This window comes from Tamandua tetradactyla, chromosome 20, assembly GCF_023851605.1.
Source record: "Tamandua tetradactyla isolate mTamTet1 chromosome 20, mTamTet1.pri, whole genome shotgun sequence".
NCBI lineage: Eukaryota > Metazoa > Chordata > Mammalia > Pilosa > Myrmecophagidae > Tamandua > Tamandua tetradactyla.
Genome location: NC_135346.1, coordinates 16,810,213 through 16,832,243, shown reverse-complemented (window position 1 = coordinate 16,832,243; position 22,031 = coordinate 16,810,213). Strand labels below are relative to the sequence as shown.

Sequence of the window (22,031 nt, the reverse complement as noted above, 5' to 3'; positions counted from 1 at the left end):
TGTAGCAACAAATGTTCTTACTCTTTAAGTCTGGCTCCAGTTCCATCTATTCCTTGCAAGTTTTCTTATACCCTAAAGCCAGGAGCAGTGGCTGTGACCATGGAAGTCTCTGCACTTGTCTCTCCTTCTCTTCAATACAAGTGTTACACTCAGCCTTGTAGTGTGGTTCTTCATGGATATCTTATTGCCTTCTTCAAGGGCAGGAAACTATTTGACTCCCCTCTGGTTTCCCAGAGAGACAAGTCATTGTGTGTGTTTGCTGCATGAATGAAATACCTTTTAGATATGTTGATCTGGACAAATCTGCAATGGGGTGGACACTACAGGACGTGGCCCATGGTGTACTCAGTGGGGAGTGTGGTCTGACAACCCAGCTTGTTAACCTGTCAGTGGCAGCATTGCAGGTTACCACTTGACTTGTTGTTTAGCTAGACACAGTGTGAAAACTCTTTGCATTTAATCTCTCATTTATTCCTAACAGCAAACCTATGAAGTAGAGAGATACGGTATTGTCATTTGGTAGAAGATGGAGACTGAACTCTGAGGAGTTAAATAACTTGTCGTCTTAGTAACTGAGCCAGCACTGCCCCCCACCCCCGAAGTGTGTCCAGCTCAAAGGAGATGTGTGTATTATGCCCTGAACTAGGCATACCAGGACTGTATTTGGCTGCAGGTCACAGAAAACCTCTCCTAACATAATTTAAATGCAAGAGGTTTATTTTTTTCTTACTTAAAATGTAATCTGAAAGGATGTAATTGCTGTTATTGGCTCAGCGGCTCAACAATGTAGGGCTGATGTCTCCAATTTTCTGGGTCTTTCCCTTATGACTGGCCCCGTCGTTGCTGCCGGTGCACAAAATGGCTGTTAAAGCTCCAAACATCACGTCTGTGATGAAGACACGAGAACAAACAATGGTAGCGCCGTCTGGGACTGTTCATTTTTACAAACAAAGCAAAAGCTTTCCTTAGAAGCCCCCAGACAGATTTTTGCTGATGTTTTAGTGGCTGAAACTAGGTCATATGATGAAAGGAAGGAAATACTAAGTCAATTTTATCTCGGTGAAAGGAAGGCTGGCAAGCCAGTGTTTGACTGTTCAAACTCTATAGCTAGAGGCAGGAAGGGAATAGAGGGTTTGCAGCTGCTCTTGGGAAGCCACTCAGCTGGCTCCCAGGCTGTGCGTTTCTAGAGGAACTCGTGGCTTGCACCTCCCTGCTCAGGGCTCTAAAGCCGGTGGAAGGGTGGATCAGTCACCCTGCCTGACTTTAAACTGGAAACAGAGTTTGCGGTAAATTCTTCTCAGACCAGGGAAGACATTTAAAATAACAATGAAAATACCAGTAAAGGTGGATGAGGATATAAGTAAAATCACTTAGTAGCTTGTAAAAGTAGTCTGTAAATATGTGCTTCCAGGGGTAGGGGCAGAGCCTCATCACCACTGAATTCCTGTGTACTAGCGAGGGCCTGAAGTATGGGCACAAAATAGGTATTTCCAGAATTGGCTGAAACATCATTTTGAAATGCTGGTGATGGAAAAGCTTCCAGGACACTCCGCTTTCCTGGGTGAGGCAAAGGAGAGGCCATTTGTGCATTGATGGAGTATGAACTAGGGTGACAGGTTTTTTTTTTTTTTTTTGTCCACATGTTAATAGTATCGTTGGTGTATTTAATAAGAATGCTATAGATATATTTAAATTCCTAGTAGCTACACTGCTGGCAGGAATCGGTTTGCTGACAATGCTGCCTTTTTTTAGATGGATCACTCGCCATATGGTTCCGTGGGCTTGGGGGCTGGACCTTCATCTATGTGATAAGATCAGTGCCACGTGCTTATCATCCTTATTGGACGCTGATGCTGGGAGCCTGGGGAACAGTGACTGCTCATTAGAAATGCTTTCCTGCCATCATTGGACTTTATCATTTTGGCCTGGATTGAGGTGGGCACACAGGAGTTGACCAGTCACTTTACAGGCTCTCCTAGGAACAGCGACATCTCCAGAGAAATGCTATGTGCCAAATCCTATTCTAATTGCAATGTATAAATGACATGATTTAATTTTTACCTTAACATTGCTCGGTTTAAGATCTAGGATTTGAGACTGGATCTTTGGTCTCAATAGTTTAGATTCTAAACTCTCTTTAGGTTTGTGGGTGGATTCAGCACTTGGGGCTAGAGTGACTTAGGTGTCAGTGTGTTATGGATTGGAACTGTGGATTAGGAGTCCATGGAAACCACAGCTCTGCCAAAGACTGTGAGAGTTGGGAAAAGCCCCTTTCTTTCTCTAGACCTCAGGTTCTTCACTATTACGTGGGCAGGTTGCGTTTACTAAGCCACAGAATACTTGCAGAGTGCCTACTGTGTGATGAAGAGTCAGCCAATGATAGACACCAGTGATATTGCCCCAAAGAAGGTGAGTTGGTTCCTGTTCCCATGGAGCATACATTTAACAGAAGAGACAACAGTGAAATAAATCCTTACTCAAATAATTATTTAGTTCAGTTGTGATTATGTTCAAAGGAAAACCACAATATAATATAATGACAAACTTGATATAATCAAGTGTAGTGTGGGCTGGAAAGGATTTACTGAGAAAGTTATGCGCAAAAGAAGACTAAGGATACATAGGAGAGAAGAGTGGAAATGAGGGGCAGGATTGCAAGTGTTTTCCCTGAGACAGAGTAGCCTAAGGAAGTAGGAATGCTGACTAATTTAAGGAACTGAAAGGAGACCAATATGAGGGGAACAGAATGGGTGAATAGGGGAAAAGCTTGAGAGGTTGGCAGGGGCTAGATTATTATAGTGCTGTGAATATCACATGGAGATTTGGTATCTGTCCTAAGAATAAAATGAAACTGGGGAGTGGCATGATCAGATGTAAATTTTTAAAAAGATCACTCTGACTGCAGTATGAAAAACAGGTTGGAGTGAAAAGATGTGAGGCTTTCCAGTAGAAAGAGATTTCATCAGTCCACATGAGTGGGTTGCTGCGATGGAGAGAAGTAGAAGAATTTGAGAGATATACAGAAGATAAAATTGACTTAGTATTTTATTCAGAGGTAGAGGGATTGGAGAGAGGGAGATGTTAGGATGACTCCCACACTTCTGACTGGTTAAGAATTCCCGCCACTCTCCTTGGGAATGTTGATGGTGGTGGGGGAGTGCTGGGGGCAGTGAGGAGAACCAGGAGGGGAATATCTGGGTTGCAGCAGGACCCTGAGGGAATGATTCAATGTCTAACAGTGATGAACTACTCCTTTTTATGGCTAGTTGAAGGAGAACACAAAGCTCCTGTGCAACAAATAGACAAGACTATGGGTTTTCTAGGAAAAGATGCAGAATGAGGATGGATGATGCAAACAGAGTAATGGAAACTTAGATTCTATGGAAAACCATAAGCAAATACAGGAAGGGAGTTGCTTTAAAGAACCAGTTGGGGCCTGGTTCTCATGTGACCATCTCTTTTGGTCATCTGTATTGGCCTCTTACCTAGGCTCCCTGACTTCCGATTTTCCCCACACCAGTCCATTCTCCATGTTGCTGACCTAGTGAAATATGGAGATGATTATATTTTAGAAACCTCTTTGGTATTAGAAACCACTGAAGCTCTCTGTTTTCTGAAGGACCCAACCTACTTTCTCAGCTTCATATGTAAGGCTTTAACTAACGAATATAGCAGTTAACTAATTCATTGTAACTAGCGAATACAGCAATTAAAGTAATGCTAGCTGCTGTAACAGATAAGTCCCCCAAACCTCAGTGTTTTTGGTGAAGGCTCTGCCCTCTGAACTAAGGCAGGGGCTCAGGCTCTTGGAGGACATGTTATCTTTAACATGTGTCAACTGGCAGATGAGAAAAGAGGCAGCATGTAGCAGACATGCCTACTTCATAACCATTTGCCCTGACGTTGACACACATTGAGTCCACTCACATTCCATTAGTGAGGATTAGTCACGTTGTCCCACCTACATGCAATGGGCCCTCAGAAATGAGGTCCTTGACCTGACAGCTGCAAAGATCAACACCTCTTTGTAGTGAAAGGGAAACATGACTCTTTGGTGGCCCACTAGCTCTGTCACACAGCATTATTGTGCTGTACCTTCTGGGTTGGTGGCCCTGGAAACCCGGGGGACTGTACCCTTAGTAGAGATGTCAGCAATCTCAAGGGGTTTCTCATGTCTGGTAAAGATTATTTGTGAGCTCATATGTCTTCTAGGAATAACTTTATGGAGCTTCTGGAAGCAGGGGGTCTTGCATCACATGTTGGGGCAAGAGATGGAGAAAGACCCACAGGCTGATGAGGTTTGAGGAAACAGGTTACATGTAAAAAAAAATCCAGTATTTTTCTAGGGGAGATGGTCCAAATTCTTTCTATAGAAATATCCTTGGTATGAAGGAGAATAACTCAGGCTACCATAGCTTGTTAGAACTATCACTTGAAAACATGCCATTTTCTTGGGTATCATTCTGTACTCAGAAGGCAAATCTGTGATCCGTACTTTGGTGTCCTGAGAGGCCCCGCTCAGTGGGAAGGGGCCTCCTTGAGTCAATGACTAGCTCTTGACTACAGACATTCTTGTTGCTTATGAATGCATTCTGAGTTATAAACCGGTGTTATATTTGTTTGGAAGGAGTGAGTCAGTTATGAAACCCATCTTCACTGCAAAATCGAGAACCACACCTTTACTTTGTAGAGCTCAGCCTGAAGGAACTCTTATTTCTATTGCCTGTGTCAGGCGACATCCAAGGAGTATACTATGAGTAATTCCTGAAAGGCTGTGTATCTACATTTGGCATGGTCCCTGAATCCTCATTAGCTTTTTCTACATTTGAAAAGGAGTAGTCAATAATCTTGTTATTGATTGAGTGGATGACAGTTTATATGTAAAAAGGTTATACTATGACATTTGTAGCTAAAACAATAATTAAATAATAAAAATGATGGCAATAAGAAGCTCATGTTTATTGACCACCTTCTATTGGCCTGGCCTCTGAGCTGTACAATATTTTAATAAGCTAGAAACAGTTGTCATCCTTGTTTATGGATACAGAAACTGTGGCTCAGAGAGATTAAGCAGTTTTCCCAAGGCTGTATTGAAGAGATGTAGCCAAACCAGAATGTCCGCCCCAGATGTTGGGTCTATCACCTGCCTTCTGAATAGACACTGGGTTAGACTGAGTGTGGGAGAGTAGGAAAACAACTGGATCTAGGTTTTTTGCTCACTATCAGTTTAGTGGTTTGGTCACACTCTGGTTCTTCTAGCAGCTTCTCTTTTTACTTCCTGGGATGTTCCCCTAACAGTATAGATGACAGAATATATGCCCAAAGAGCAGCGATTGCTGGTTGGACTGACTTGGAACTATCCTTTTTAAATCTTAACAAAGTTAAGATTTCTTCCTAGTCTTTAGTATAGCATGACCATTATACTATAACAACCTTTTATCTTTTCTAAATTTCCACAGGAAATTGATGCTCCAGAGAAGATGCATTATTTTGTGGATTGTTATGCTCTGGGGTATGATCCAGGACACTGCTAGAAGTAAGCAGGTCTTAGTTTGAGGAGCTGAGGCATATGGCTTGTCAAGCCGAAGGCTAGAGGCAGTTTACCAGCCTTCCAGAACTTAGGTGGAGCCGTGGAGGCTGGGTCACCCTCAGTGCTCAGCAGTCCTGTGTCCTATTCATCAACATTATTAGAGTCACTGTTTGCTACAGAAAATTCAAACTGTATTCCTAGTCTTGGTGATAAACTCAGCAGCAGAATTTCAGACCACTCTCTTATAGAGGCCTAGTTATGGATGATGGTGGCACAGATAGAAAGATGCACATGCAAGCAGGAGATGTGATGCATTAGGATATATCTATGTTCAATATTTCTGATGTGTCTCCAGCATCATAGTTTATTACCATACCAATGGCTTTATGGGAATCCTGGAAAATAAACAACCAGGGCAGATCAATAAGTACATTAGTAATAAATGTATCTCCTCTAGATAAGGCCATCCATTGTACTAAGCCAATTTTAAGTGTTAGTTTAAAATATTAGCTTTGTGAAAGCATTCTAGAAATAATCGATAGAAACCAGGGGCAGCCCAGTATTTTTATATTTATAGTGATCTTTCATACTTATGAATGTAGACAGACCCTACAGAATAGAAAGCCTGTGTTGAAAATGGGGAAGACTGCTTGTTTTTAAAAAAACATTTTTGAGGAATAATTAAATGAGGAATAATTTGCCTGCAATAAAATGTACATTTGAAGTGTACAGTTTCAGTTTTAACAAATGTATACACCCGTGTATATACCACCACTATCAAGATTTAGAACATTTCCATTACCTTAGAGTTTCCTCATGCCCTTTTGTAAACAATCCTCCAGCCCCAGGAGACCTCTGATTTACTTTCTGTTGCTGTAGATAAATTTTACCTGTGCTAGAATGTCATAGAAATGAAATTATACAGTGTGCAATCTTTTTGTGTATGGCTTATTTCTCTTAGCATAGTCTTTTATAGATCCATCCATATTGCTGTATGTATCAGTAATTCATTCTTTTTTATTGTTGACTAGTATTCCAGTCTATGGATATGACAATGTATTTATCCATTCACGTGTTGATGGATATTTGGGTTGTTTCTACCTTGGGAATATTATGAATAAATTTGTCTATGAGCGTTTAGGTACAAGGCTTTTGTAGACGTGCATTTTCATTACTCTTGGGTAAATAGGAAAGAGTGGAATTGCTGGGCGATCCTCACAGATCAGTGGAAAAGACTAGAGAATCTAGAAATAAGCCCACACATTTGTGGTCAGTTGATTTCTTTTACAAAAGTGCCAAAGTAGTTCATTGGGAAAGGATAGTCTCTGCAACAAATAGTGCTGGAGCAACCAGATATCCATTAGTCAAAAAAAAAAAAGAACCTTGCTCCAGCCCTCAGGCTATACTCCCGAGTTAACTTAAAATGGACTGCAGACCTAATGCCAAAGTAAAATGTAAGAAAGCATGGGAGAAAATCTTTGTGGCTTTGGAGTAGGTGAAGATTTTTTAAGGTGCAACATAATAGCATTAATTATATGAGAAAATGATAAATTGCACTTCATTAGCATTAAACACTTGCTTTTTGAAAGACTCCATTAAGAAAATGAAAAGTCAAACCACAAGCTGGAAGAAAATACTTATAATACATATATGTGACAAAGGACTTCTATCCAGAATATATAAAGAAATACTATATTTCCTTATATTTGTATTCTTTATATAGATTCTTGTTTATATTCTTTATATAAATGAAAAGACAACCCAATAAAGAAAGGAGCAAAGGATTTGAACTTCACAAAAGAAGAGCCACACATGGCCAGTGAGCATGTGAAAAGATGCTTAAAATCATTAGTCATCAGGGAAATGCAAATTAAAATCATAAGATACTATTTCACTCGACTGGCTAACAACACTGATAATACCCAGTGTTGCTGAGGATGTAGAGCACCAGGAATTCTCAAGCATTGCTGGTGAGAGTGTAAAATGGTACAGCCACTTTGGAAAAGTATCTAGCAGTTTCTCATTCATATTTGTTTTGATATGATTTGTTTCACTGAGCTACAGGTCACTTCCTTCACTGTTGTTTTTTTTTTTTTCATGGGCCGGTGCTGGGAATCAAACCCATGTCTCCAGCATCCTTCCTTGTATTTTTAATTTCATTTTCCCCAATTTCATAGCTCCTTGTGGAGAGTAGCAGGTTTATTTAGTCTGGGGATTGTGATCTTTGGGCAGGATTATGGAAAACTATTACTTTTGCTCTTCTGTTTAACTCAAGAGTGTATCAAAGAAAACAGTACTGTGCAGGTGAGAGTTAAATGTGTATTTTCAATGAGATATCTGATAGGCGGAAAGCAATGAAAAGATATGACTAATTTGAAAGCTCATGTAGCTGCCATTTCCATAGCTCTTTGCTTCTGTGTAGATCAATATTTCAATCCGGTGTAATTTTCCTTCTGCCTGAAACATTTCCTTTAATACTTATTGTAGTACAGGTCTGCTGGTAATAAATTTGCAGCTTTTGTATGTCTAAAAAAGTCTTTGTTTTATATTGTTTTCAAAAGACATTTTTGCTGGATATAGAATTTTAGGTTGATACTTTTTTCTTTCTATACTTTAAAAATGTGGCTCTTCTGTTTTCTTGCTTGCACTGTTTCCATCAAAAAAAGCTGCCTTTTCCTTATGCTTATTCCTCTGTATGTAACATGTCTATTTTTCCTTTGGCTGCTTTTGAGATTTTCTCTTGATCATTGATTTTGAGCAGTTCGCTTATGATATGCCTAGGTCTAACTTTTTTCATTTCTTGTGCTTGGGGTTTATTGAGTTTCTTGGGTCTATGACTTTGTAATTTTTATCTGCTTAGGTTACTGAGCACTAGCAAGATGACCAGAGCTTTTGGGACACTTAGGAATACATGATTTCTCAGTGTCCCCAAGGTAACAGTGAAGAGAACAAGTGAATGTATTTTCATCCAGTTAAATGAGCTGGGAAATAAGTGGATGTGGTTCAGAAAAAGTTTTTCTTTTTTTCCTAGAGCCTTCCATAGGCTTGCTGCTACACTCTGGACTAAGAAAATTAGTGATGTCATTTTAATTTTGTTTCATTTGGGTGATTGACCAGTTAGAGATTCCCCACTTGTGACTTTCTGTCTCGGAGCTCACTGGGATAGAGAGTTCCTGGGATGTGCTGAGGGGCTTGTCTGGACCAAGGGATGAGTACCTGGTTACTCCAATATGGAGGTCCAGGCAGCTTATGTTATTCTCTACAAGGGATAGGGAAGGCAAGCCCTGGCTGATACCTTGTCCCCATCATATAAAGGCCCTTCCTAAAGTACTTTTGGGAGGTTGTCACTCCACCCTGGGTCCATGGAGTCACAGTTTGTCCCTCAGCCACTGACTTCAACAGCCACACAGTACATGGTTTGGGTTTTTCCTCCTCTCTCACAAATTCTACTTAAAATGTCAGCCCAGTGGGTTACCAGGTAGCAACAATTCAACTCAGAAATTTCTGTGTGCTTGTAAGAGGAAGGAACTGCGTTTTATGATAGGGATCTCAAAACATTTAGGGCCTTCTTTATCTGTTCCATCCTCTTCCCTAATATAGGAATTATTTATAAATCTCTCTTTACGTATTCATCCTGAAATACTGTTTTTCCTTCTCAACTTGGAATTTAACCCCCCAAGAGGCTCATATCCCTTAAGTAGGATTTATAACTGTCACATCGTATTTTCTTTTCTAGTTTACTTATAACTGTGCCAATTCCCACATCTGAATGCTTCCCTGATCCAAATTGAATGCTTATTTGTGGATTCAGGCTAAATTCAGAATCAAGGAGGTCTGTGATATAACTGCAGAGATACAGCACATGGAAAACAGGATATAACACCCCCCAGTTAGTAAGAGGGTGGCTAATTCTTGTGGCCACCTATGACTCTGTTTAGTGACAAGAATATATAGTATTTGAAGCACTGGACCTTTTAGGGGTTAAAATATGAAGTCTTGGAAAATATTTTTCAGCATCTCCCAAGAATAAAGAGTGCTTAGTGTACGAATTACTGAAAATGTAAATCTTTCTTGTTTCCTTTTCCCAGTGGTGAAATTGATAGCTGGACCCATGGTCATATCTCAATTTAATAAAATTTCTCTAGCAATAAATCATGGCCAGAAGGGTGTTTTGAATGTTTTGCCACCAGCAAGCAAATGTCTTCCATTTGATATAGGGAAATGTAAATAGAGCGAGCATTCCTGTTTCTTTGGGCTTTAAAATCATGAATAAAGATGTCTTTACTCTCGAAGAATAGGGTGGTGAGCAGTCACATTTTTATTATTCTACTGAATAAGTGAATTTACCCAGCTCATAAATTAGCAAATACATATTCTCCCTGCAGCACATGTTGACATTTTCCTGCAGATGGCTTGGCAGAAGGGGAAGCTAGAAAGGTGGTTGGTGACAAAGGACAGGCATGTTTGGTCACTGTCTTTCGATGCCTCGAAATGCTGGACTGCTCACCCCTCTCTCCCAGACGTTGTGCTTGCTGGGAGGGGCAGGCCTTGCCAGTACTGCCTCTGCTGTGGGGGAGGGGTGGAATCAAAGGGAACTCAAATCCACTTGACCCCTTAGTATTATTTTTTTTGCCCTTCTATGTTAAATTTGTTCATTCCATTGTGAGTTGGATGAAGCATTTTCTGTGTTTTCATTTGGAATCATCTCTCAGTTGGTCTATGGAGGATGTTTTCTTGAATCAGTAGGCAAGGGATAGACAATTTGACATGCAACTGCTCAAATTTTGGTTTCAGGCAAATTGAAGAGGATTTGGAGAGAACAGGTAGGTGGCAGAGGGGAGTGGTCTCAGTCAAGACGGTGAGTAGAGAGCTGGGTAAATGCAGCCTCTTGCCACCCACTCCCCTCTGGGACCCAAGTGGCAGGCGAGCTAGTGGTTGAAGCGATCAGGTAGGGGCTCAGCAGGAGTTGCTGTATATTTCAGGGTTGTGATGGGCCCAGGTTTATTCAGACATTTCAGACTGAAGTCTCTCTGGATGTAGAAGATTACTGTATAGGGTTGTGAAATCTGGACATAGGATAGCCCCCTCCAAAGGCTGTGGTATCAGAGAAGGCAGAAGTGTGGCTCAGGTCTTGGTTGGAGGGCTATGATTTGTGCTCAGCTCGAGGGAGCTCATTCCAGAAACTGGGAAAGAAGGGTGAAGGTGTGGCCAGAGAAGAACCATCAGGAAGGCAGGATAAGATCAACTGGAAACTGGCTGGGTAAGTGAACATAGGTCCCATCCACCTATCTACCCATCCATTAATTATCAACTTATTATTGTTAAACCTGTTCAACATCAAAGCTAATTTTGAAATAAGAGAAATTAGTAAAGTCAAGATTAAGGTATGTTATGTGTTTTTTCATTGTGATTTCTTTGTGACAATAAAAAATGAACCAATGTTTGTATGTGCACTTTAATATTTTTCTTGAAACTTTATATTTAGAATGCAGTATAGTTCTGGAAAAAAATCTCAAGATAGACTGAATAAGAGTGCTTGGCTGGTCGATTATAAGCAAATTATGTTTCTTTGTTCAGCAGAGTTGACTGAGGGGAAAATAATTTTGAGCTAATGTCCTCATCTATAAAATGAGGTAGTGGTAGTACCCCCCTGTTTCATAGAGGATCAAATAAGATGATGCTTGCAAGCTCTTGGTACAGTAGCCGCAAAAAGCTAACCCAGATTTTATGAAAATACAGTCAGACTAAACACATTGTTTTCAAAGTTGCATTTTTTCCCACTTTACACTACATTTTGGACAGCTTTCCACAGTAGGACATATGGATCTAGTCGGCTGATTAGCGTACACCTGGAACCTAGTTCCATGCCTTCTGTTGAAGCTAAGATAGGTCCTCTTCACTCGCCTTCCCTCCTGTACGGTAGAGGCGACTCTTCTGCACTCTTGCCTGTGTCCGAGGAGCTCCTCTGCAGGACGGCCGCTCCATCACTTGTGTGAGAAGGCACTGCACACTCTGTCTTGGGTAACTGGTCCTGATGGAGACTTGGTTGAAGATCTCATGCCTCCTTTATTTGGGGCCTTGGAGTCAATACCTTCCTCCTGTCCTGAGGATTGCTTTTCCTCCTCTTCCTTGGGGACCCTGAGTAAGTCAGCGCGGTTCCTCCCAATCAGCCTGGCCGTGGGGTTTTCCAGGTGGAGACCTTGTGCTTCCCTGTGTTAAAACAAGGTGGACAGCCACACCCTTGTTTTCTAATTCCTTAATGTCAAAGTGGCGGATTTTATTTGGGAAACACCTACCTGTACTTAGCTGTTTTCCATAATTGCACTTTTTCAAGCTTGCCACCTGTAGAATTAAAGGCCAGCAAGTTTTTCTCTCTGGCTCAGATTCTCCCACAGGGCTGCCAGATGCTTGGTTTGGTGTGAGGCCCCCAGCAGGCCCAAATTGGATGGGGACATCAGCTGTCCACTGCCCCTTGTCAGAGAGGTCCTGCCCAAACTCGAGATCGCATCTGATCTGTGTGGGGCTCTGAGGTCTGGGAAAATGTGTGGGGAGAAAAGTAATATATGAGGTCACTGATGTGTCAGGCTTAGACGTTCCTTCTTAATAACACATTATTTCCCTCAACTCTTTGTTGTGTGGAATGGAGTGTTTATCTTGAGGGTCATCTGGAGTCTGAGGGCTGCTGCAATAGCATATTCAACATTTCTTTTTATGTCCAAGTAGATCTTTTTTGTGTCTAAGTAGATTTTCTTTTTTTGGAGAGAATTTAAGCAACGAGAGTAAGTAAAATTTTGGTGTTTGAGGGGAATTACTGTTGCCTGTTGTGTTGGTGTAGTTTGCTGCAGCTTGCGGTGCTCTCACTTGTATGATTAGAGCCTCCCATGCCCTGGTGAGATCAGCAGGACCCGATTATTATTAATCCCAGTTCATGAACGATGAAGTGAGGCTCATGAGGAGAAGCCATTCATCCAAAACACATAGCTGGGGAGTGGCTGAATGGGGGAGGAACCCCTAGGTTTCCTTGTTCCTAGCCCAGAGTGCATTCTGGAATGCCATGTTTTCTTTCTCACAGTTACCCAGAGGACTGTCTTGAAATGCCAATATAATCACATCTTTCCTCTTATGGAAGTCTTTGGAGCTCCTCAGCGTAAAGCCCATGCTTTTAAGAAGCTAAGCAAGACCCTTGGTGATTTGGCCTCTGCCTCCCTCTATGCCACCGTCTCTTCCACTCTTCCTTCCTCACAGCCTTTCTTCAGCCTTCAGCCAAGGCGCCATCTTGCCTCCTGCCCTGTGAACACACCCAGCTCTTTGTCCCACCCTCTTTTTGTGGATAGTGCCAACATTCCACCAGGCCATGACTCAGAAGTAAGTCCCTTTGTCTGGGAAAACTTGACTAAATCTCAGTCTGGTTTAAATAACTCTTCCAGCTGCTCACACAGCGCCCAGTTTCCATCGTACTGTAATGGTGTGTGCCCCCCTGGACGGTGAGGGCAGGGACTGTGTCCTGTTCTCCTCTGCATGCTCAGTAGGGCCTCGCCCTTCAGGACGGACTGGGGAAAAGACAGAAGGCTGGAATCTGCACTGCCCCTGGACTGAGATGCGCGGGAATTTGTGGCTTTGGATTTTATCCACAGGATGGTATTGGGAAAAACACCCGTTACTGAGTTCCCTGAGCTCACAGTGCTCATCTGTGAGGCTTGGTGTTCTTCTCGAGGTGGAGTTTCTGCCTTTCCTGCTGTGTTCACCCCCCTTTTCCTCCCTTCATTGCAGCCTCTGTCTCCCTCTGGGCCCTTGAGGAGAGAAAGCAGCCTCCCTTGGTACTGGGCTGTCTCTTTCTGTGCATTGGGTGGTGCCCATTGATGAGGTGGCATGGCACCCTCCCCTCTTAACTTATACTCAGAAGACATGAGTGCATGGAGTCCAGCTCCCATCTCATCTGCTCTTCTGATGTGCCCTATGCTAACACACAGTTGCTCAGCAGCATGGGAATTAGTCTTTCTTTAATACTCATTGACTCCATTAAAATGTGAAGATGTGTTTCCAGCCAGTTATCCAGTGGGCACCGAATGGAACTTGTTTGGAATAATGAAACTAAGAAGAGAATTTGACAGTGATGATCCATGCAGCCACTGAAATGGTTATCAAAAAGCAGCCTTTCCCCTGCTTTCTGCAGCCAGCCTACTTTTAACATCTTAAAAAGGCCCCGTTGTCACGATAAACCTACATGTCATCAATTTCCAAAGGCTGCTTCCCCCTAACATCTTGATCAGTTCTTAAAATTAATTATCGTCAGGAACAAGTCAAATGATACCTCGGAAAGATCCTTTTAAACACTAACAGGCACTGTGGTAGAGTTCCCAGATAAGAGGAAATATATCAGCCGGAAGACATTGTAATAAACCAGCAGAGCCCCTTGATGAAGTGCCTGTGGATGCGGAGTATCAGTCACGTGATATTAAAGGCATAAAATGGGAAGACTTGATAAAGGTAAAATGGTCTGTGGTGTGATGATTTGAGATGCAATAGCCAAGGGAGGAAATGGAGTTTTCAGGGTTTGAAAATGCAGCTGCAGCCCGGTGAGGATACTGCCACGACAGGCCATGTTCAGAGCACGTCTCATTTGTCTTGGTGTCCCTTCTTCCCATGCCCCAGTGCCTAACCACAAAAGGTGCCTGGAAAATGCTGAACTGGGTTAAACTGAATTTCCACTCAACCATAAGCTCCCCGAGGACCAGCTCCTTATTTTGCGCAGCACTTGCTACTCAGCCTGGTACTTAATAGAATGTTAATTGTGAATGAGGGAATGAATGAATGGGGGACATTCATGTGCAATCTTCTAGCTTACAGAGAAACACAGGACATTTAAAAAAAAATCACACTTTACTAACACAATAATTACTAATGCAAAAGCTAGTCTTCAGTGATCAGCTGCTGTGTGCCCGTTCATTGTGTGCCAAGCACTACACACACATTATCCCAGTGCACACACATTTATCCCAGTGCACACACATTATCCCAGTGCACACACATTATCCCAGTGAACCTTAATAACAACCCCATGAGGTGGGCGCTATTATTATGCCAGTTTACAGAAGGGGAGAGAGGGGCCAGCTCACGGCCGATTGGGATTAGAGCCCAAGCTGTCTGCCTCTAGATCCAGTGCTCTTGGGCACTAGACCAGCCCACCTCGTCCACATTTCCTCTGGCCCATTATTTTTCAACCCGGTTCCATGGAGTTGGGAGCCTGAGGCAGGTGTGCTCAGTGCAGCCACCCTCTCCATCTGTGCACTGGCCATGACTGGGAGCCTCAAGCTTGTAGGATTTCCTGAGCCCACGGCTTTCTGTCTGCCATCTTGCTTAGGGCTGTAAAACACCTATCTCCTATGAAGAACATAGCAGGTAGGACTTGTACATGCCCTTTCGGTGCTTCGGAAGAATCTTCTCCTTCCAAGTATTTAATGAGGAGCAGGAAAACCCTCTTTGAGGGTGAGGAAGGGGGAGACTGTGTCTGGTATGTCCTGGATGGAGTTGGGGTGGCTTATCATTGCATTTTGGAGTTGTGGTGGTGGAGATATGTGGAAGTGGCTAGATGCCCTTAGATTTGGAAGTTCCTACTCAGGAGTCTGATGGGCTGTGTTCTAAGGTGTCTGTTTGGGGAAGGGGTCTGGGAAGAGATGGGACTGACATCCTGAAACATAAATTGCGCACTAGGTACTGTGCTGGAGCTTTCCTCCCACCCACAAGTGAGGGAGGTGGGATTATCTCCCCATTTTACAATTTAGGAAGCTAAGGTTCATGGAGGTTAAGAAACATGGTCAAGGCTGCTGTGCTATTTTGAAAGTATTATGTACCCCAGAAAAGTGATGTTTTAATTTTCATTCAATCTCGTGGAGGCGGCCGTTTCTTTTAATCCTGATTCAACAATGTAGGTTGTAAACTTTTCATTAGGTTATTCATAATGCGGCACACTCAGTTGTGTGTGTGATGTTTGATTAGAGGGAGATGTGACCCCACCCTTCCAGGTGGGTCCTGATTAGTTTACTGGAATCCTTTAAAAGAGGAAACGTTCTGGAGAGAGTCAGAAATGACAGAGCCAACAGAGAGAGTAGAGACATGGATGTCTGGAGATGTTTGGCGCCCAGTGGATGCTGTCGTGCACCTTCCTATGAGGTGTTAAGGGAACTAAGGGAAACCAAGAGGTGAAAGCCAGCCCTGGAGAAGCAAAGTGGGGAACCCCGCAGGAACAGAGGCTGAAAGCAACAGTGCTGAGGAGCAAAGGACCAGCAGATGCAGCCGCATGACTTCCCAGCTCCCAGAGTGTTCCGGACAGCATCAGCCTTTCTTCAGGGAAGGTAACCTCTTGTTGGTGCCTGAATTTGGATGCTTTCACTTCCTTAAAACTGTAACTTTGTAACTTATTAAATTTCCCTTTTTAAAAGCCTCTCCAGTTCTGGTATATCACATACCAAACTAACGCAGCCACACAGCTAGTACATGGTAGAGCTCTGATTGCCTCCACTTTGTCTCATGCCAGAATCCATGTTCTTTCTGTAAATCTTGCTCTACTTTCCAGGAGAATCAGTCCTTGGTGGAGACTGCTTTTCTTTGCCATAGCATAAAATCAGAGAATGTACGAGCTGCAAGTGGCCTTAAGAACCTTGCAGTCTAAAAAAGTAAAGTGGGGTCCAGAAGGATTTACTTCTTATGTGTTGACTATGGCTGCGAGCTCAAGGTCTTCTCTCCTCTTCCCCTTACTTCTTCTTTCATGGGTGGGTTGGGATTGAAGAGAAGCTTGCTTTCCCCAAGGAGAAGGGCAAGGATGATGGGTTTCAAGGTCAAGAGCACTTAGTAGGACTTGCATTCACGGCAAAGGGATTGTGGACTCTCTTCTCTCTTTCTTCCTCAGCACCAGGGGGTGAGGATCATGGCCAAGCCCATGTGGAAGGAAGCCAGGACATCCGTTCTGTGTCTCCGCCTGTGTGTCTGTCTGTGAGCTGCTCCTCCCATGTGGAAGCCACACTGTACCCCTCAGAGCGGACTCTGGGGGAGACCTAGGCTTTTCTGTCTTCTGTAACCTGTGCTGGTCCTGAGAGCACGGCACCGAGTTACACAGATGAGGCCTTCATCCTCATGGGCCTCACGGTCCAATAGGGCAAGCGGGCAAAAGCCAGAAAACACATAAATCATGTATTTTTAGATCGCGATAAGGAGTATAAAGGAAATAAATCAGGACCGAATAAAATAACCTTCCAGGGAGATGGAACAGCACGACGCAAGGGCTCTGTGGTGGCGGAGAGTGTGGCCCACTGGAGGGGCTGCCAGGAGGCCCACGTGGCCGTGTGTCCCCCGAGGGGAGAGTGGCGGGAGATGGGCGGCTGGGGCAGTGCCCGTACAGGGCCTCTTAGCTTGGCAGCAGGACTTTGGTTTCAGTTTAACCACGGGGAGAAGCCACTGGTGGGTTCTGAATTAAGGAGTGATGTGCTCTGACATATATCTCAGATATTCTCAGGTTCTTTGTCTCTCTGGCTCTGTTTTCTCTGATGCTTTCAGGTCTACAATGGATTGTTTTTGGAGAGCAGAAAGATTTAGGATTAAGTTTTATGTTGGGGGGCGGGGGGGGGGGGGAGGATGGGTTCGTGTGTTAGCCTGGCTGGTGTGATTTCTCTGTGTGGTTCAGCCTGGATTGTAGGTGTTTTATGTTGGGGTCTGGACTCAAGAGACTGATCTGTGCTTTTCTGGCATATTTCCGCCCCAGGTCCTTACAGAGGGGTGGGGGAATGGACCCTGGCAGGATTTAGGCATCTCTGAGTCATTATGTAACAATACTATGGACTACATCCCCAGTCCACTTCCTCTTGTCAGGTGCTGGTAGGTGACTGTGAGAACCCCAGGGTCCTGTGTCCCAGGCTGGTATAATTTTTATAGCATCCTGCTCTCTGGGTTAAGCCTGTCAGTGATGCCCTTTCTCTGTCTCCTATCTCATCCCAAGTTTTTCCCCAATTGTGAAATATAGCTTAAAGTAAAAAAACATAGTGTCACATTTTCCTTGAGAAAAAGATCAATTGCTCTGAAATTGCCTGTTCTCTTTGGATAGCAGCCAGTTTAAAGTGACAGCTATGGAGTTGAAGTAAAGATTTTATATATACTTTTCCAGACCATGAAATTATGTCCTGCTCCAGTACGTATTAAACTGATATAATTAAGCTGTTAATTCTCTCCGAGTTTATTTGAACCATATTTTAGCAGCATCCCAGGACACAGTTAATGTTTCACGGTGGTTAAGGGCGAGAGATTTGAAGTCATCCAGACCTTAGTTCAAGCCCCAGCTCTGCCCCTTCCTGGCATTTTGGCCTTAGGCAAATTACTTTATCTTATGAGCTTCAGTGTCCTCAATGTAAAATTGATATAACAGCAGCAGCTAATACTCACACTTAGGCTACTGAAACACTTATCTGATTAATTCATTGAATCTTCATAACAGTCCTATATGATAAGTACTATTATTATTGTTTCCAGTTTACAGATGAGAACACAAAGGTCCAGTTTAGTCTTTGGTCCAAGGGCACCCAGCCAGAGGTGAAAAAGCTGAGATAAGAACCCAGAGTCTGTGCCCTTAGCACCTACTTAAGCTGATTTGTCGCATCCTCAGAGGGTCGCTGTGATTCTGAAACGGGGACATGCCTGCGTGACTGTGCCTGCTGCATTGTCCACGCCGTCCCACCTGTCTTCCTGGAATTCTGAAGGGTGGCCCTCTTGGAAGCCTTCTAAGTGAAAGGGCAGAAGCTTTGAATCCAAGCGGGCTTCCTGCTGGTGGTGACAGTCTCTTGGCACCCAATGCGCAAGATGGGTTGGTGCTAAGGTGTGACAAGGTAAAGCTGTGTGACAGGTGCTAGGTGTGACAAGGTAAAGCTGCCTCACAGGTGGTGCTTTGCCACGACCCCCTCATGGCCAGAGCATTCCCTGTCATGGGGTGGGGTGCCTCTTTGCTCTCCTTGGAGCCGGGGCTCACTGACCCGCCGCTCAGCCCCGGGATTACCATCCTCCTTCAGCTGTCTTTAGCGTCACGAGCTTCGGCACAGGTAGCGAGCACCGGGGGCTGACTGGCTTCTGTGTGTCTCCGGGTGTGTCCAGGCTGGGTTAGGCAGCCTGCACGTGACTGTCCCGGTAGGAGGCTGCCTCTGTCACACACCCCTGGGCTGTGGTGTCTGTCTCTGGTGAGTCTCCTCTGCAGCACAAGCAGCTTCTCCAGCGAGAAGATGGCATCGCCTCATTTTCTTCGCCTTCCCAGCACCGAGAGCATCCTCTCTGTGGGTCCGCGACAGGGCACAAATTGGGGGGTGATGGGGTCAGGCTGCTGCCCACCCATGAGCCCTTCTTTTCTCTCGACTCTCAGCTGGCCAGCAGGGTGGAGCGAGGGCTGGGCTGGGCGTAAAGCCTCGGGATCGTCCCGCTTGCCCGGCCTGCGTGCCCAGCTGTCCGAGCCGGCGGCCCAGGCAGAGGCTGCCCAGGGGGGTCGCGGCGCAGCCGTGGGGCTCTCGCTGCTGGGTCTCAGTGGGAAGGAGGACATGTCCTCTCCAGTGAGGAGTTTGCGGGTCTTTGGCTAAGATGGGAAAGGAATTGCCCAAACATTTCTCTTTCCTTTGCCCTCTGCAGTTTGGGTTTTGTTATCTGACTCGTTCCTCCTGGCACTTCCTGCTCGAGGGGCTGGGGAACAATCTGGAACTGGGCAGGAAATCTGGAAGTGGCCTCTTGGGACCAGCAGAGATTGGGCAGCTCCTGGGCTCGTTCCCTTGCGAGGGGTTGTGGTGCAAGGGGTCTGCGGCTGTCTCTTTGCCCCCATGCTGCCCCCAGGAACACCCTCGTTTCTGGCTGGAGAAGAGGACATGGGGGAGACAGCTGCCGTCTTTGCCTCCTGCCTCCCACCTCTGGCCCTTCCCGCTGGAAACACACCTCAAGCCTGTCTCCCCTCCCAGAGACTTAGTAATCGCAGTTCAGCTGATTTATGGGGCCAAGCTCAGCTCATTATGTGAGTTGTCAGTAATTATATGAATTGATGAGGGGATTTCCCTGTTCATTCCCTTGGATGTTTGCAATATCATTTCGGGTTGATTTTGCTTTCTTGACCTAAACAGTAATGAATGTAGACGTTAAGATTCTCTTATCTCAGGATAACTTCTGATCTCTGCATCCATTGCTTTGTAATGAACTTGTCTAAAGTGGGGTTTCCCATTAAATTTTCCAGCACCATGGGTGACCAGAGGCTCCCTGCATCTTTGATAAGGTTCTGCTGTCTTTATTTTCCTAATTATTAAATATTTATTAAGAACATTACCTGGAAGGATTTCAGCCTGCACGCTCCTATTATAAACACATGCTGCATCGGCAGCCAGATTCAAAGTGAATGATGGCATTCTCTTGAAGTTGAAAAACCGTAAGCACCTGCAGATAAGACTTTGTGGGCAGTGCTGATGCAGCATAGCTCTTCATTTGTTGGTTGGCTTCTTTTTTTCAATGATTGACTAAACTATTAGCATAGGAGCACTCACCCTATGCTATGTCAACACCAACAGGGTTGCCAAACCCATGGATTAAATCTGGCTTGTAGGTAGGTTTTGTGGTGGCCACAGGGGATATGCTTGTACTCACTCTCTAGTTTGCCTCTGTTTGTACCTGATTTACTTTGCTTATTTAATTTATCTGTATGACCCCAGAAAGCGTGTGAGTTTGGGCCAGAGTAGGGAGTGCTTGTGTGCTCTGTGATGATGCCAGGTCAATTCTGTTGCACCCATCCTGGCTTGGGCCAACATCTCCCATCTGGATTAATACAAACACCTTCCAGCAGGTTGGACTGCTGTGACCCTTGCACCCTCACTGCTCTTCTCTTTGCACCCTCAGTCTGTGTTCAGTACAGAAGCCAGACTGGTTCTTTGATAAGTCAGATCATGCCACTTCTCTGCTCAAAACCTTGCTGTGGCTCCCCGTTTCTCTCAGAGGAAAAGACAAAGCATTCATACTACCCTACAGGCCCTTTACAGCATAGCCTCCTTTTCTCTCTCCAAGCTTATCTCCTACTCCTTTTTCCCTCCCTCACTCTGTTCCAGCCATACTGGCCTCCACGCTGTTCCTTGATTGTATTGATCTTAGCGCCATTACCCATTCTGCCTGGAATGCTCTTTCCCTGGATGTCTGCTTGGCTAGTTCCCTCATTCCCTCCAGGTCTTAGCTCAGATGGTACCTGAGGCCTCTCCTCCTATCCCATTTATTACTGCAGCCCACCCTTACCCACCTCCCACACTTCTCCTCCCCCTTATCCTGCTCTCCATTTTCATTTTTCTGTAGCACTTACCATCTTCTAACACATTAGATGATTTCTGTGTCATGTTTATTGTTTGCCTCTTCTCTCTGCCAGAGTATGATTTCCACAATGACAGGATCTTTGTTCTGTTCCCAGTTTTATCCTGAGCATCTAGAACAATGCTACATGTATAGTAGGCATTAAAAAAAAAGTCTGTTATATATGGTTGACATCGTGGAGCATTTTCTGAGGTTTGGGATGCTTGAAACTTTGAGTGATAACAGTTGGAAGTTTTATTTATAACTTTTTATTTTGAAATACTTTCAAATATACAGGATAGTCTCAAAACTTCATACAGAGAAATACAGCACACTCCTACCTCCAGGAAACCCAGATCCACCAATTTTAACATTCTACCACTCCCTTTTAGCATCTCTTATTAGCTTGATGAACTTTCTCAGCTTCTGTTTATCTGGGAATGTCTTAGTGTCACCCTCATTTTTTGAATGTCAGTTTTTATAGAATTCTTGATTGGAAGTTTTTGCTTTCAGCACTTTAAATGTGTCATCCACTGCCTTCTTGCCTCCATGGCTTCTGATGAGAAATTGGCACTTTATCTTACTGAGGTTTCCGTGGAAGTGACATGCTGCTTCTCTCATGTGGCCTTCAGATTTCTCTATTTCTAGCATTTGACAGTTTGAGTACAATATGCTGTGGGTGGGTCTGTTTGGTTTATCTTGTTTGGAGTTCGTTGAGCATCTTGGATGTATATATTCATGTCTTGCCTTAAATTTGAGAAGTTCTCTGTCATTCCTTCTTTACATATTTCTCTGCCCCTTTCTCTCTCTCTCTTCTACTGGGTCTCTCACAATGCCTGTACTGGAAGGCTTGGTGGTATCCCACAGGTTCACCCAGCTCTGTTCACTTTTCTTTATTCTTCAGACCGAATGATTTCAGTTGTCTTATATTCAAGTTCTCTGTTTCTGTCTTCCTCCAGTTTCAGTCTGCTGCTGAAGCCCTCTACTGAATTTTAATTTCTGTTACTGTGATCTTCAGCTTGTCTTGTTCCTTTTCATAATTTCTGTCTTTCTATTGATGCACTCTTTGCGTTCCTCTGTTGTTTTCCTGATTTCCTTCAGTTCTTTGTCCATGTTTTCCTTTAGCTCTTTGAGCATATTTAGGACCATTTTTTAAAAGCCTTTGTCA

General features: G+C 44.0%; 1 protein-coding gene and 1 long non-coding RNA gene across 2 annotated transcripts in view; one reads left to right on the top strand and one right to left on the bottom strand.

Annotated features, from left to right (window-relative positions):
• Nucleotides 1-22,031, top strand: part of SPOCK1 (SPARC (osteonectin), cwcv and kazal like domains proteoglycan 1) — a 551,382-nt gene that overhangs the window by 80,847 nt on the left and 448,504 nt on the right. The window lies entirely within an intron of this gene.
• Nucleotides 711-4,023, bottom strand: LOC143664994 (uncharacterized). Its single transcript, XR_013166704.1, has 3 exons — nt 3,928-4,023; nt 3,486-3,541; nt 711-886 (listed from the first exon to the last, which is right to left on the bottom strand). It is a non-coding gene; the product is annotated as an uncharacterized LOC143664994 (long non-coding RNA).